Source organism: Ovis canadensis, chromosome 19 (assembly GCF_042477335.2).
Source record: "Ovis canadensis isolate MfBH-ARS-UI-01 breed Bighorn chromosome 19, ARS-UI_OviCan_v2, whole genome shotgun sequence".
Lineage (NCBI taxonomy): Eukaryota > Metazoa > Chordata > Mammalia > Artiodactyla > Bovidae > Ovis > Ovis canadensis.
The window spans coordinates 36,699,948-36,714,472 of NC_091263.1; the positions used below are offsets into that span (position 1 = coordinate 36,699,948).

General features: G+C 37.9%; 1 long non-coding RNA gene across 2 annotated transcripts in view; it reads left to right on the plus strand.

Annotated features, from left to right (window-relative positions):
- LOC138424620 (uncharacterized) overlaps positions 1-14,525 on the plus strand; it is a 694,361-nt gene that overhangs the window by 37,301 nt on the left and 642,535 nt on the right. For both annotated transcript variants that reach the window (XR_011250888.1, XR_011250887.1), the window contains exon 2: positions 3,513-3,606. This is a non-coding gene — a long non-coding RNA (uncharacterized lncRNA). The remainder of the gene's footprint in view (positions 1-3,512; positions 3,607-14,525) is intronic.

The window sequence follows — 14,525 nt, forward strand, 5'->3', positions numbered from 1 at the left end:
CAAGAGAGGGCAGTGAGATGCTAGTTAAACTAGCAGAACTGTGCTGAGACTAAAGCAGAGTTTGATTATCATAGAAATTCCCAGTACTTTGTTCTCCAAAATAAAAAAATATATATATTTTTGCTGAATCTTCCTATATATTGAGAGATCTGTAGGATATGTTAGGAATAACTTCATTTAAAATGCTCTAAATAAAGCAGAATTCCATTGAGTTCCCTTTTTTAAAGGACACTTCTAAGCACAGACTGCGGTTTTAATTTTTAATTAATTAATGCTTCATTTGAAGCATTTGAACAAAGTGGATTCTTCTTAAAATATAGTTATGGATGACTTATAAAATCATATAATGTTAGACTCCAGGATTTCTTTAGTTCAGTCTCCTTATTTGGTAAGTAGAAATACATGGTGTCAAAGACTTGGTGTGGTTAGTTCAAGAGTACCAAGGAGAACCATGACTAAAATTTGGTCAGCGTTTTTTCTCCATACCTTACGCCTCTTCCTCTCTTGTAGGACTTCAGTTATTTATAGTTTTTCAGGGAGTTAAAAACATTCATAAAGAAAAACACTACAGAAATCCCCCTGAATGGAATTAGTGATAGGTATTAATGTCAGAGAATTAGGCTGACTATGATATTTTCAGTGACTGAGTTTGGCATGTCCCAGGATTTGTTTTCTCTCTTTGCATTTCCAGTCATTTACAATATTACTCTTACCAATAGCTGATAATTAGCATAATTAGTCAGATCTAATTGGCCAGTTACTATTTTGCATGATTTGGTTTTACTTTGTAGTACCCAAAACTCTTCTCTTGGTGAAATTATATTGTTTAAGAATATAGAACTCTCTAGGAAAGTTCCTAACAAAGTAAAAATCAAATAACCATCTTTGTTAATATCAATATTAAGTTTTCTAACCTCTTTGCTTGGCAAAACCAGGAAATATCCTGCACCAGATGTGACTAAGTTTTTAACACTAGTTACATTTATGGAGTTTCCCACATACTGGTGTCCTTTGTTAAAATCAGAGGCAAAGTTCAGTGCCATTTATTTTTTGATGATCTTCTTGTCATGAATTAAAATTCTCCTAACACTCAATTCTCTTTGTCTCTGTAAACATGTACCCTTGTTGTGACAGAATCCTAAAGAATTACAATGTGTAATTATAAATGTATTGCTTATTCAATGGTTTAAGTTTTTCATCTCTTTATCAGTGTGCTTTGAATTTTAGTGGTGTGTGTGTTTGATAACAGAGAAAGATGAGAGAGAGAGACAGACAGATGGACAGACAAGAAAGGAAGGGACCATTTCTTTGCTGGTCTCTTTGCTTGTTTTGTTTTCTTCTGTATTGAGACCTGTGGTCCCTTTATCACCTGCAGAGTTGGTTATGCTTCAGTTATTGTTTCAATACTGAGGTTTCTTTTTAAGAGCCCAAAACCATCTTCACATCTTCAGTTTAGCACCAATTTAGCTTTTCCAGTGGTCCAACTCTGACCTCTAATTTGTCATTTGTTTTCCCTGAACTTTGAGTAAATGATCTAACTATTCTGAGCCTCGGTCTCTTATAAATGACATGTGTTAAGAATACCCAACTCACAGTTTCAGTGTGCAATGGTAGCTATGAAATATTTAACACACAACAGTCACTATGTGGTATCATTGCTTCATTGTAAGAGCTTCACCTTCAGAAATTTCCTTCTTTTTAACTATTAGTTGCATGAAGTGTAGAGAAACTAGAACAGCTTATGTTATTATATGAGCTCTTTGTTTCCCACTCCATCCCCAAATGGGTGGAACTCTAATAGGGTCAAATCGTCAAACAGCAGGGATGCATGTCTGGTAGAGTTTCAGGCATCAAATGAAAGAGTCTGATGGAGTGTCTTTGTTAGGTTTCTCATGGCTTCCAAAATTATTCCACATGAGGAGTTTTCTTCTTTTGCCTTTGGGCATGACTGTTGAATTTTGAGAAACTTGAATTTTTGATTATCAGGATGACTACTTCATTCATTCTTTCTTTCTAATGCTTCAGGCCTTTACTCTCTTCTCCCCTATTAATCATGGTGCCCTATCTTTTGCATATATCAACTAATCTGAAACATGGTACTTTTTAAAGATTGCTTTGTATTTGTATGTATCTACTAGATATCCTTTAATTATGATGCATGACTAAAATTTTATTTCTTATTTAAAGCTTGAAAATTTCAATGCTGTAGTTCCAATACTTTGATAAGTGTGTGTTGCTAAAAAATAGACTAGTTAAGCCCCAGATTTCTAAAATACTATCTTGTAATTCTTTCATTTTTTAAAAATAAAAAATTTCTTATTGCTTAAAAATAAATTGGGAAGATTTAAAATATTTTTGTCTTTTTATGAAATGCTATAATCTGGGGGTAGTTAGGTAAGCTTGGAGCTATTAACAGAGATACTACTGTGAGAATTTAGATAACATTTGTGAAAAAGTGTCTTGTAAGCTATAAAGTGTTATTTATATGAGGAATCCTTATTGCCAAAGAAATTGACAACCAGACTTGAAGTCACTGTTATAAATAACAATAGGAATTTTAGAGAAATAAAAATATGGCTCACAAGTTTAATCTCTTGGTTCAAGGTTTGGCTGTGTGCATGCTAAGTTGTTTCAGTTGTGTCTGACTCTTTGCAACCCTATGGACCATAGCCCGCCAGGCTCCTCTGTCCATGGGATTTCCCAGGCAAGAATACCAGAATGGGTAGCCATTTCCTCCTCCAGGGGATCTTTCTGAACCAAGGATTGAACTCATGTCTCCTGTGTCTCCTGCATTGTTGGTGGATTCTTTACCACTAGTGCCACCTGGGAAGTCCCCAGTGTTTGGCTACATTGTCTTTAAGATCATCAGTCTTGGAGTCTCTGAAAACACAAGCAGAAATTCAAAAGTAAAACAAAAAAAAATTAACACAGAGCTTTCCATGTTCCTACCAGATGTAGAGGACACTTTTTTGTTGTATTAAGTGATGAGAGTTGGGGTCAGATGTGTTACAAATTAGTGCTGTAATGATGTCTGATATTGGTTAAGTATCTCTTTTATAGTTTGGGAGTCAAGGTGCTCCTTCTCTAACATACCCCTTTCATTTACAATGAGCCTATTTTCTGATGATATCCTTTTAAACAGTATTCATTTTATCACACAATTAATCAAGCTTGATGGAAAACCTAAATGGAATGTTATTTTTCTCAAAAGAAAAGCACTTTAAAGGTAGTGAAAGGGCAGCTGATTTAGATGTTTACAAGTCATATCTATGGAAAAATAAAATATGTGCCTTTCCATGCTGCCTTCCCTTTATTAAAGTGTTCTGATGCTGCAAATTACAAAAACACTTATGGCTTACAAAATTCTCATTACCCCAAACCCCTTTGCCCTTAATTGTTAGTGTGGTAATGTGTGATGGCAAGAAACAGACTCTGACGTTTTGAAGAGGCATAGTACTAATGCTATGGCTTGTGGCAGCTCTTTTATTAAAAGTCTCACTGTTCCTTTCCAGTGACTCCCTAATTAGCTCAGGCTCTGGCCCAGAGGACTGTACGTGGCTGTATTTAACTGCCTGGAAAGTGGCTCTGAAAAGATGCTGGCTCAGCGTAAGTAACTGGGTTGTATCCTGGCTGCCTTTTGGGTGAGAGCTTTATTTTTAACTCTCCTCCCTGTTTCAGATGATTACTAAAGTTAGACGATAGTGAGGAGAACTTGGTTTCATTTCTAGACCTTTGCTTCCTACTTAGTAGTGTTCATAGCCATTTTCTTCTTCTCTTTGCCACAAAGAGGTGGAAGTAAAATGATAGGCTTCTCTGGAAAATGTTATGTGCACAGTACTTAAGATTTGCTATGTGTTTCTCTGTCTATAGCTCTTGCAGGAACAACTCTGTCTTCTTTTATTCAGGTCTTCTACCACTGAATGATATAATAAATAAATAAAGCAATACAAAACAAAATAAGCAATTCAGTTGCAATTTCAGGGTGGGAAAGAGGCTATAAATATATGGGAAATAGCACATCCTTGCCCACTAAGAGTGTGTATCTAAGTATAATATAAGATAGACTGAAATAAGGGTCAGAGAAGAGAATTAATGTTAATAATATACTTTAACTGAGAGAGCTTAATAAGGGGATCAGGGAATGTTTCCTGGAAAATGTGTTGTGTATGTGAGGTTTTTAAAGATGAAAAGGGTTTTCTAGGCAAAGAATAGATTGGGGGTTTCTCCTAGTCATGAACTGAGAAGAACCATGGCAAGGCTTGGTGAGCAGCATTGATGAATGTGGCCTACATGATTGGATATACTAGCAGACAAAGCTAGAGAGTCAAGGAGGGTCTTGAATCTGCTAGGCTAAGGAATTTTAATATTTTATAGTACTGGATTTTTATAGTACTGGATCTCTCCCAAGCATGTTTGAAATCTGTTGAAATATTTCTGTCTTTCTGTTTTGAAAAACATTATATACCTATTACTTGAATTACTTTGGAGTCATGCTCTTGGTTTCAGAGCAATACATTTTAGTGAAGCAGAAATCATTTGGAAGACATATCCATGATGTCATTTGTCTTATTTAGTCATCTCCAGAGGGAGTAACTTAAACTGATCAAATGAGGTAATATACATGGACACTTTAAAAAGAATAATGTCAAATGATAGATTCTGTTATTCTGAAGAAAACCCTTGACGTTTATATTATCATATCAAAATTTATTTAAAACTTAGCATTGTTATTCTTTGCCTTTATTCCACACCTTACACCTTCATTAAGAAATAAAGACAATATAATAACATTAAAGAAAATTTGGAAACAGAAAGGAAAATATACGCACAAGTCCCCTCCTCTCATTGAGCTACTTCTATCACTATAGTCCTGGGTTAGAGCAAAGTTGGATTTTGGCTGTTTTTGCCAGACTGGCTGGCATTTGTTCTCTTTTTATCTTGAGTATCATTCTGACTTTCCCTGAAGAAACAAGCTACTCTTGGACCACATGGTTGGTGTGAGACTGACCTTTTGCTTTGTCTGAAAGGATCATGGCATGACCACATGGCAGCTGCATCATTCTAGTTATGATGATTGGTTTAGGGATGGACATGTAGTCAAGCTAGGGCTTTCCTGATAGCTCAGTTGGTAAAGAATCCACCTGCAATGCAGGAGACCCTGATTTGATTCCTGGGTTGGGAAGATCTGCTGGAAAAGGGATAGGCTACCCACTCCAGTATTCTTGGGCTTCCCTTGTGGCTCAGCTGGTAAAGAATCCACCTGCAATGCAGGAGACCTGGGTTTGATCCCTGGGTTGGGAAGATCCCCTGGAGGAGGGAAAGGTATCCACTTCAGTATTCTGGCCTGGAGAATTCCATGGACTGTATAGACCATGGGGTCGCAAAGAGTCAGACTCGACTGAACGACTTTCACTTACATGTGGTCAAGCTACGCTATTCAGAATCACAGACTCAAATCTGTGACTTTTGTTAGAACTTTTGGAAAAGAAGCATACTTTTTCCCTGGAGTTGCTGAGATAATAGAATATAAGCTTAAAGCTACCCGAAGTCATCTTTCTACCACTTGAGTAAGAATGGGGCCAACTTGGGGAAAAACAGAACCAAGAGCCAGAGAGAAAGAGAAAGTGTTTTCTGATGGCACTGCTTGAGAAGCAGCTATGCCAGGAATTGCATTACAGTCATGGGTATTTTTTAGTTATATCTGCCAATAATTTTCTTTTTTGCTTTGGCCACTTTGAACTGTATTTCTGTCATTGACGAACACACAGAGAAATACCGGAGGTGTTAGAGTTTGAACTCAGAGGAAGAAGATTATCAGTGGGAGCTGTAGTGGTCTGGGAAATCAAAATGTTGGCAATGGCATTTATAAAGCTTTGAAGGATGGCTCAGATTACATTGTTTTATTAGACAAGGCCTCTCCATCATGCTTGGGATTTGTGCTGAGTAGTATGCATCCTCCTACCTGGCCCAGGGATGACACACTTCCATGTACCCTCAAGGTCAATTTTTAGGAAAGAAGGGACAGCCACCCAACCTTTATGCTGTCTGCTTGGCATGAGACATGGCTTAGTCCTACTTCAGCTTACAGTAGCTCTCTGTGCACAGAGAAGATTGGAGATGCCATCAGTTTTGGCCATTTTGATAAGAGAGACAGACCATGTTATATACTTGGTTTCCCCCTTTGTTCTCATCCCAGAATATTTTTCCTGGTGAATCTAGCCGATATGAACATCAAGGACAGCCGGAAAGAACAACCTGTAGGCTATATATAGAGATGGAGTGGGATAGTTGCTCTGAACCTTTAGAACCAAACAGTAGAAACGACTCCTGTCATCCCCCGTCTCTGTGCATCAGTGCTCAAGTGCCAGCAGCACAGGCACTAACTGTGGCGCCTTTGAAAGAAGACTTTGTGTGTCACCGAGGCTGTTCTACTGCACCCTGTAAGGGGAAGCAAGAGTGAAAGTGGACAGATTTTTCCGAGCAGGCTTAAGCTCTGATGTCCTTCACGCTGCTGACTTTGGCATCTCTCTTGCCGTCGAGCTGTGATTGCAATCATCATCTCGGCAGGCATATCACAGCTCCAGTTAGACTGCAGATGGTTTACACCCAAGCCAACAGAAAATGTACATAATCCATGGGCTAACAGATCCTCACAAATCCTCCAGAGACAGCAGGACATGCAACCCATGCCCAAGCTGCTTTCATTTCTGCAGATTCCAAACTGGTTAGACAGTGAAGGATCAAAAGCAGGCATTTAGGTAACAGTAAAGAGGTAGGCTGGTTATATAGTGGAGTGGCTTTGCATTTTAAATTGAATTTATCTCTTTCTCTCTTTCACTTACTTGTCCTTTTATCTAGTTCTGAATCCCAAACCAAATGTTACTACTCCAGTAAGTTCTAGTTAAACAGAATGTTTCTCTTTTTTCCTTTTTCCTTTTCTTTCCTGTCCTCACCTCTCCTCTTTCCCTACCCTCTCTTTCTTTTCTGTGCATGTTATTGATTCCACTCTTATGAGAAAATTACATTAAAAAAAAACAAACAAACACTAAAGCAGTCAAGGCAGGCTGGTACAAAGGGAAGATCACCAAATGTCTTTTTCTCCTAGCTTCATCTTTATGCTCTGTGGACCTTAGTTTCCAAATCTATAAAATGTAAAGCTAGGAACACTATATTATTTTGTTACCATTGTTCTAACAAATGATCATAAACTTAGTAACTTAATACAAATTTGTTATCTTACAGTTCTATAGGTAAGAAGTCTAATACAAGGCTCTTGAGCTAAAGTCAAAGTGATAGCAAGGTTTCATTCTTTTATGGAAGTTCTAGGGGAGAATCTGTTATCTTACCTTTTCCACCTTCTAGAAGCCACTGCCTTCTTCAGTTTGTTGCCCTTTTCTTTCATCCTTAAAGCCAGAAACAGCAGGTCAGATCCTCATGTCCTATCTCTCTGACCTACCCTTTGGCCTTCCTCTTCTATTTTTAAGGACTCATGTGATTAGGTTGAGTCCACCAGGATGATCCTAGATAATCCGCCTGTTTCAAGCTTCTTAATGTTACTCACATCTGCAGAGTTCCTTCTGTCCTGTAAGGTAACATAGTCACAGATTTTAAAGAATCTATCTGCAATGCAGGAGACCTGGGTTAGAATTCTCGGTTGGGAAGATCCTCGGAAGAAGGGAACAGCTACCTACTCCAATATTCTTGCCTGAAGAATTCCATGGACAGAGGAGCCTGGGAGGCTACAGTCCCTGGGGGAGACAAAGAGTTGGACATGACTGAGTGACTTTCACTTTCATGTCTTTGCAGAGGGTTCAATATTATTCTGCTTACATGTTAGTGAATCCCTAAGTCTCTGTACATATTGAATTCTCTTTGTGGAAGCTTCCTGTCTTCCCATCTTGTCCTGTAGATCAAGACTATGATCTAAATCTAACTCAAGTTCAACTCAATCTCTGATAACCAAACTGTTAATTGATAGGGCAATTTAGGTTCATCGTCATGCAAGTTAGCTTATGTGTTTTAAAAATGTCTGTTTAATTGAAAATTTTTAAATTGGAAATTTCACATAAAAACACAAATTTCCAGCTTCTCTCAAAGGAGCAACAACACCACCACCAGCAACAAAATAGGAGGATTAGATAACACTAAGTTTTTTTTTACCCTTCGCATGACAACCCTTAACCAGAATTAAGTAGTGCCTATTGGTTATCTTCTTCAGACAGGCATTTTGTACTTGTTTGGTCTCTGTGTGAGCATTTGAATTTTCTAGCTCTTTTCTAGCCCTTCTATTTCTTTAGCGCTACTATACAACCGCTCTTCACCCTGATGATTGAAAAGTACAGCACATTTACGACTGGAGTTGTAAATTATACTTTATCCACTAATTATTGAACTAGGCAAACAGATTACTGTATTTTATCTCTTTCATTTTTTTTTCTGGTTCAAAAACAATACGTCTATTATGGCATTTGAGAAAACTTTCTAAATCACCACAACTATACCTCCTCCCTTGAGGGTTTCAGTTAATTGAGGTTTTCAATATTATTGGCTTGCTTCTGTTTATAAAAGAAACATGAAAAATGGTAACTGTCTTTTGTAGGTAGTAATTTATGGGTTGTTTTAATAGCCTCCATTTTGAAAATGTATTTTCCAGCTTTCCAAAGTTGAGGTGATACTTTTATAATATAAAAATATTTAGTGGAAGTTATTCATTTCATAAACATCCTTTTGCCACTATGTTTTGTGCGGCTACTACTGAGCTCTAGGCAAAGAGAATTGAATGGAAAATTATTCATTGCTTGGTATTTTGAGACTTGCAATTCCCTTCCTAGATTATTCAAGGCCAGTTATAACCCAAAAGGCAAGGTGCTGAGATTTATTGATAGAAAAAAAATTAAACAAACCACAGTCCCCAAAGTCACATATCCCACATCTTTTTTTGGTTTGTTTTTTGTTTTTTATTTATTATTATTATTATTTTTTACTTTACAATATTGTATTGGTTTTGCCACACATCAACATGAATCTGCTACGGGTGTATACGTGTTCCCAATCCCGAACCCCCCTCCCACCTCCTCCCCCCCACACCATCCCTCTGGGTCATCCCAGTGCACCAGCCCCAAGCATCCTGCACCCTGCATCGAACCTAGACTGGCGATTTGTTTCTTATATGCATATCTCACATCTAATCCAAATATTACTTTGATGAAAAAGCAGAAACATGTAAATAATTCTCATCTGAGATTTTAATTCTGTATTGAACGATCATATCATCTTAAACAATTATATACTCAACAAAAGCTATCTTTTTGCCTTCTGAAATATGTAGATCAAATGGGGTGCTCTTCATTTAAATTCAAATTGTGATAGTTGTGAAAGTTCAGGAGCAATGGAAAGAAACTTTGCTAGAGATAAGCAATGTTCATTCTCAGTTTTTTGAAGGAAACAATAATAGTTGGAAAGTAAACCAAGAATTAGTTACATAAATTGAGCTTATGTCTTAAAAAGCTTTCTAACAATGCCTTTTTTTCTTACACTACAACTTACTGAACATGTAAAATTTAGCTGGATCTTAAAAAATTTGAACCTTTATGGAAAAGCACATAATTAAGTCAAATTGGTGATGAATTAGGTTGAAAGTTAGGTGATAGAAATCAAATGTTCCTTAATTCTGGTTTCAGAAGAGCAAGCAGCCAGTGGAGATGTTGGCATTTTACAAAAGAATATACCATGAACACTTTTGTAGAGGGTATCTTTTTGTGTTTAAATATCAAGAAACAGAGGTGCAATTTCAAATTATTTGTTCACCGCCTGAATATTCACCAAGTCAGACAATTTGCAGTTTTTTTCATCTTACAAGTAGAGTTCCTTCCTGTGCCATGATTTTCCACTGTACCTGGTGAAAGAACAGATTTTCCCTTTTATTGAAGAGGTTGGCTGGGTGCTTATAGTAAATTGGGAAGAAAGTGGTTTGATAGAAACTGCTTGAGGTTGTAACTTTCAATTTTCCTAGTTTTCGTTCTCTCCGTTAGACCTTTGAGTTGATTGTACCTGTGAAAAAGGAGAAAAGGCAGGCTGATAATGAGCTTGGCTGCCTTCGTTCTCCATTCCTGCCACTCAGGGTTTTATTTTTCAATATTTGAAAGTTCAGCAGTTTCAGAAGGGTAAATCTATTTAGGGATTACTTTGTTTTTGTATTTGGGGAGAATAAATAATGTGGGAGGTTGTACAAATGTTTTTTAAACAGCTCAGTGAGTGTGTGTGCGTGTGTGTGTGTGTGTGTGCGCGCGCATGTGTGCATGTTTGAAGGGGAATCCAAAATCTCCCGCAGAACTAATATTTGCTACTTTGTTGTTACTTTTCAGGGGATTTGGTTGTCCCAGAAATGACACTTATGTAGCCCAAAGAAAATAAAAGGACATACTTGAAACATTTAATTATATTTCTGTTTTGCGGATATTGTGTATTTTGTAGGAGATTAGGATCTTTTTCAGAAATATAAATTTTTTTCATATAAAACATCCCAAATTACACATTTATCCATTTATTTATGTCAGTGGTATAAGGACAATGAGGAAATTAGGATGAAAACTACCACTCTTTATATTTGGAGGCTCAGTAGATTGCATAGTTTATAGTTAACTAAAATTACCCGATATTTGGTTTGCTACTTGTCAAAGACAAATGACATCCAACTCTGTGAGAGAACATAGAGCTTATTTATCTCCCTCAGCCTTTGTATTTTGGGGCTCCAAAATCACTGCAGATGGTGATTGCAGCCATGAAATTAAAAGATGCTTACTCCTTGGAAGGAAAGTTATGACCAACCTAGATAGTATATTCAAAAGCAGAGACATACCTTTGCCAACAAAGGTCCATCTAGTCAAGGCTATGGTTTTTCCAGTAGTCATGTATGGATGTGAGAGCTGGACTGTGAAGAAAGCTGAGCGCCGAAGAATTGTTGCTTTTGAACTGTGGTATTGGAGAAGACTCGTGAGAGTCCCTTGGACTGCAAGGAGATCCAACTAGTCCATTCTAAAGGAGATCAGTCCTGGGTGTTCATTGAAAGGAATGACACTAAAGCTGAAACTGCAGTACTTTAACCACCTCATGTGAAGAGCTGACTCATTGGAAAAGACCCTGGTGCTGGGAGGGATTGGGGGCAGGAGAAGAAGGGGACGACAGAGGATGAGATGGCTGGATGGCATCACTGACTCAATGGACGTGAGTCTGAGTGAACTCTGGGAGTTGGTGATGGACAGGGAGGGCTGGTGTGCCGCGATTCATGGGGTTGCAGAGAGTCGGACACGACTGAGCGACTGAAATGAACTGAACTGGACTGAACTAAACTAATTTTCCAAACCAATTCTTTAGAAAGACATCTGAATTGGGAACAGGAATCCCTGTCTGCCATGTGGCTCAAGGCACGTGAACAGATGTCAGTCAGTGAAAAAGGAATAATGGAATGAAAGCTCTTACACATGAGCCACCATGGCCTCTGTGTCTCCCTCTTTGTATGTATATCATGCTTTAAATCTGCTGATCCTCTCAAGCAAGTCTGTAGGCCGCAGTGGGGGCAGTTTGGGCATGTCTGATTTTTTCTGTACCATGTATAGTTTCTAGAAATATGTTATTTTCATAGACCTTTTCTCTGCCTGGATCTTATCTTCCTCTGTCTATAACCCCCTCTTTCTCTACTACAGCTTCCCCATGTTGGTTGAGTATATGCTGAAAATTTGCATCCTCCTCAGATTCCAGGTGGAAGTAGGAAAAAAGCCCCTTCTACTCTTGAATCTTCGAAGTATAGCTGAGGGAATCTAGGAATGAAACCTGGGTCTATGGGGATGGTGGGAGGTGGTGAAAGGAGCCCTCGCTTACATCTAACTCTTCCCTTTTTCCCTCCACCTGCTTAATCCAGCTCCGGAATGGTTTTGAGGGGTTTCCTTTGTAGTGGAAAATTGCACTTGCATCATATGCTCTTTTTTTTTTTTATTCTACTGCTCACAGGAAAAAAAAAATAGATACCTTAAAGTAGCCCCTGGTTTTTAATATAAAGAGGCTTTTGGAATTTAGGCAACCTTTTTTCCTCCTAAGTGTGTGGTTCTTTATGTGGAGGCCTATTACTTTCATGAGTGCTACCCTTTTTATGACTTAAGTTGAGGTTGAGCAATGACTCCTGTTTCCTGCCCTCTAGTAGTGGCTGCTTCAGCCTCATAATGGCTAGAGGATCACAGGGGCTATAAGACTTAGGCAGGATGAAAATATATCAGACAATATGCAAAATGTTATTCCATGAAATAGCAAAATCTAATAGCAAAAGCCGTACAAATACCACCACTACCACTTTTACATTTGTTTGTCATTTTGTGTCTTACAAACCATTTTCTAATGAAATGCTTAATTCCTTCCACAACTTTGCAAAGTAGCTTTCTAAAGTTCCTTTTCTGTATGAGGAGATTAAGACAGAGAGATCAAGGGACAAGCCCAAGATGATCTATGTCAAGAGTTTTCAAATCTAGACTGGAACTGAGGCATTCTGATTCCAGATACTCTTTGTATTTTATTAGACTTGATTTCTGCAATAATAGGTCTTGTGGCAACTTGGCTGGGTCATTACATTCTTCTGCTTCATGCTTTTCTAGGCCTTCAGTTCTTGACTGACTCCTTGTGTCTGTTTTGAAACTTGCTTCTCTTATGTTAGTCTGGATGTCAGCTGCTTGCTCCAGCTTCTGTCTTGCTTAGAGTAACTGGCATTCCAGATCTCCAGCTGGGCTTCTCACCCCATCTAATCCTCCTCTGCTTGTTTACTACAGTAGATTATAATCAGATTTTCTGAAAGATTAATGTAGTGAATAGTGAACAGTGCCAGTTTCTAAAATCCTGAATTCTAATTTTAGAACCTAGTATTAATAGCTTTACATAGAAATCTCTATTGATATTTTGTATCCTGTTGATTTCATTCTAGGATAAATTTAAGAGTTGAATTGATTTTTGCTGTTCATGGGAGGACATACTAACTCCGAGTGTGTGTGTGTGTGGGTTAAGTTGCTTCAGTCGTGTCCGACTCTGTGTGATCCCCGCAGACTGCAGTCCGCCAGGCTCCTCTGTCCATGGAATTCTTCAGGCAAGAATACTGGAGTGGGCTGACATGCTCTCCTCCAGGGGATCTTCCTGACCCAGGGATTGAGCCTGTGTCTCTCACTTCTACCTGCATTGGCAGGCAAGTTCTTTAGAGTGGGCCACATGTGGAAATTGTAGAACATATTCCTCAGAACTGAACCTTTTGTGCAATGGAGTTTGCATAGTAAATTAAATAGTTGACCTTGACTCTGGTCCCACTGCTGCTGCTGACTCAGTGTTTCACCATGTAATCAGTGGGGCAGTGCAGACTATATGTCTCCTGTGCCATGTGTGTCATATGATTTTACTATTTGCATGGACTCCATTTAAGTAGCAAGATAGAAGATAATACTTAAAATACAAAGTCAACTCATAGATATGCCTTGAAATCAATTGCCCATGCTTAAAGCTCCATAGATAATAGGGACTCATTAACCCTGAAACAAATGGGTTGAACTTAACTAAAAATGAATTGTGTGTTAAGGAAATATGTAATACAAAAACTGTAGATCCGTGACCTACAGAATTAGTGCTGTGCTTCTTCAGGTTACCGTTATATTTGCCTTTATTCTTCTGTCATAGGAAAATATGAAAATGTCAGAAGTTGGGGGCATTTGTCTAAAGCTGGCAGCTTAACCACTTCTCTTGATGGCTTGTACAATAGCTTCAGTTAAAAGATATCAGGAAAGAGAAAAGCAAAAGTCTCAGATGACAATGACAGCTATAAAGGCGTGGGAGTTTCTAATGAATCTCTGTATCATAAAGTCATATACCAAGGCCAGCTTTTATACAAATTGTGGCAAAAATGTGAGAATGTAATTACATCAGTGGACAGAGTAGCCAAAGGTTGTGGAGTCAGGGGGAAGCATGTTAATAGGGTTCTCTATCACAAAACAAAGGCAGATGTATTTAGCAGAAGTAATACGAGTCAGCAACTGGTTCTTATTCTGTGCCAGAAGAGAAGAGGTCCTGATAATTACTGAAAATTTGAAAAGACTCCTGAAAGATAAACTCAACTCTGCTAAGGGAACAGCATCATAATCTAAGTGAACTAGTTATTAGAATTATTTAATTCCTGTAGGGACTAGGGACTTGAAGTAGATGGTAAATGAAAGAAACACACTGTCACTTGGGGTAATTAAAATATTTTAAAGTATTTTGGTTCTTTGGAGTGCTGTGTTTTTCATTTTTTCTCTGTAGACTCTCAATATGTTTTGCTGTTATGTTTCATCTTGTAATTTGAGGGACAAAATTATAATTTGTTAATGCCATAATGCTACATGTATAGTAAGCACTTATTGTTGAATTGAATGAGTGATTGACTCAATAATTATGAAAATATAGCAATTACATTATTTTAGTGGCTCACCATTTTATATTTGCTGTGATTGCTTATTGATGGCCAG